At 42.9% G+C, this 2,544-nt stretch overlaps 1 pseudogene; it reads left to right on the top strand.

The window, feature by feature from the left end:
• The first annotated feature begins 515 nt into the window (after nt 1–515).
• LOC112632804 lies at nt 516–1,896 on the top strand (annotated as a pseudogene).
• The last annotated feature ends 648 nt before the right edge of the window (nt 1,897–2,544 follow it).

The following is a 2,544-nucleotide window of genomic DNA, read 5'->3' as shown; positions in this document are numbered from 1 at the left end:
AGAAGTAATAGGATTATACCAATGATGGAAGCATTATCGAGTCCAGGCAAATCACAGTATTAGAGCATAGTAGTGATGAGAATAATTTGTAGGACTGAGTTTTAAAGCACTCTACCATGAAAGGTTGGTCTGGAAGAGGAGAGGATCCAGCAGAAATCACAGGAGGAAGCCACAGGAACCCAACACAAACCCCACAACTCTCTATTGTATAGTAGAGAATAGAAACTATTTTAGAATGTCATTGTATAGACACTATTGAATAGTGTCTTTACCTTCACATGTTTATTATAATGTTCATTATATATTTATTCAGCTGTTCACATTCTTAATATGTACATTAAAATATAAATTATTTGATTGTAGGGAGCATGTCTCTTTAGCTCACCACTTTATAGGGTCTCATTCCTACTTCAGTGTTCAGCATACCTAGGTACTAAAAAATAATTGTCCCCCTTTTCCGCAACGGGTTTGCTGCCAGAGCAGAGGTGTCATGAGCACTACCCTTAAAAGCCAAAATGGGAAAGGAAAAGACTCATATCAACATTGTTGTCACTGGACATGTAGATTTGGGCAAGTTTACCACTACTGGCCATCTGATCTACAAATGCGGTGGCATCAACAAAAGAATCATTGAAACATTTGAGAAGGAGGTTGCTGAGATGGAAAACGGCTCCTTCAAGTATGCCTGGGTCTTGGATAAACTGAAAGCTGAGTGTGAACGTGGTATCACCATTGATATCTCCTTGTAGAAATTTGAGACCAGTAAGTGCTACATGACTATGATTGATGCCCCAGGACACAGAGACTTCATCAAAAACATGATTACAGGGACATCTCAGGCTGACTCTGCTGTCCTGATTGTTGCCGCTGGTATTGGTGAATTTGAAGCTGGCATCTCCAGGAATGGGCAGACCTGAGAGCATGCCCTTCTGGCTTACACACTGGGGGTGAAACAACTAATTGTTGGTGTTAACAAAACTGATTCCACTGAGCCACCCTACAGCTAGAAGAGATATGAGGCAATCAATTCAGCACCTACATTAAGAAAATTGGCTACAACCCCAACACAATAGCATTTCTGCCAATTTCTGGTTGGAATGGGGACAACATGTTGGAGCCAACTGCTAGCATACCTTGGTTTAAGGGATGGAAGGTCACCCATAAGGATGGCAATGTCAGTGGAGCCACGTTGCTTGAGGCTCTGGACTGCATCCTACCACCAAATCGTCCAACTAACAAGCCCTTGTTCCTGCCTCCCCAGGATGTCTACAAAATTGGTGGTATTGGTACTGTTCCTGTTGGCCAAGTGGAGACGTGTTCTCAAACCTGGTGTGGTGGTTACCTTTGCTCCAGTCAACATTACAACTGAAGTAAAATCTGTCAAAATGCACCACGAAGCTTTGAGTGAAGCTCTTCCTGGGGACAACATGGACTTCAATGTCAACAATGTGTCTGTCAAGGATGTTTGTTGTGGCAATGTTGCTGGTGACAGCAAAAACGACCCAACAATTGAAGCAGCTGACTTCACTGCTCAGGTGATTATCCTGAACCATCCAGGCCAAATCAGCGCTGGCTGTGCCCCTGTGCTGGATAGCCACATGGTTCACATTGCACGCAAGGTTGCTGAGCTGAAGGAAAAGATTGATCGCCGTTTTGGTAAAATGGTGGAAGATGGTCCTAAATTCTCGAAGTCTGGTGATGCTGCCATCATTGATATGGTTCCTGGCAAGCACATTTGTGTTGAGAGTTTCTCAGACTATCCACCTCTGGGTGACTTTGCTGTTCATAATATGAGACAGACAGTTGCTCTTGAGTTTCATCAAAGGAGTGGACAAGAAGGCTGCTGGAGATGGCAAAGTCACCTAGTCTGCCCAGAAGGCTCAGAAGGCTAAATGAGTATTAACCCTAATACCAGCCACCCCGGTTTTAATCAGTGGTGGAAGAATGGTCTCAGGGCTGTTTGTTTGAATTGACCATTTAAATAGTAGAAGACTGGTTAATGATAACAATGCATTGTAAAATCTTCAGAAGGAAAGGAAAAAGTTTTGTGGACCACTTTGATTCTCTTTTTTCATGTGGCAGTTTTAAGTTATTAGTTTTTAAAATCGGTTTTTTTTCTCTCTTTTTTAAAAAATTATACTTTAACTTCTAGGATACATGTGCAGAAAAGTGCAGGTTTGTTCCATAGGTATACACATACTTATATACTTATTTATTTATTTACTTATTTATTTATTTTGAGATGGAGTCTCACTCTGTTGCCCAGGCTGGAGTGCAGTGGTGCAATCTCGGCTCACTGCAACCTCTGCCTCCCGGGTTCACGCCATTCTCCTGCCTCAGCCTCCCGAGTAGGTGGAATTACAGGTGCCTACCACCATGCCGGGCTAATTTTTTGTATGTTTAGTAGAGACGGGGTTTCACCGTGTTATCCAAGATGGTCTCAATCTCCCGCCTTGGCCTCCCACCGTGCTGGGATTACAGGTGTGAACCACTGCGCCCGGCCAGAAATTCACATACTTTTTAATGGAAACAACTTGACCAAAA

The sequence above is a fragment of the Theropithecus gelada genome, chromosome 1 (assembly GCF_003255815.1).
Source record: "Theropithecus gelada isolate Dixy chromosome 1, Tgel_1.0, whole genome shotgun sequence".
Taxonomy (NCBI): domain Eukaryota; kingdom Metazoa; phylum Chordata; class Mammalia; order Primates; family Cercopithecidae; genus Theropithecus; species Theropithecus gelada.
This window is presented reverse-complemented; position numbering and strand designations above follow the sequence as displayed.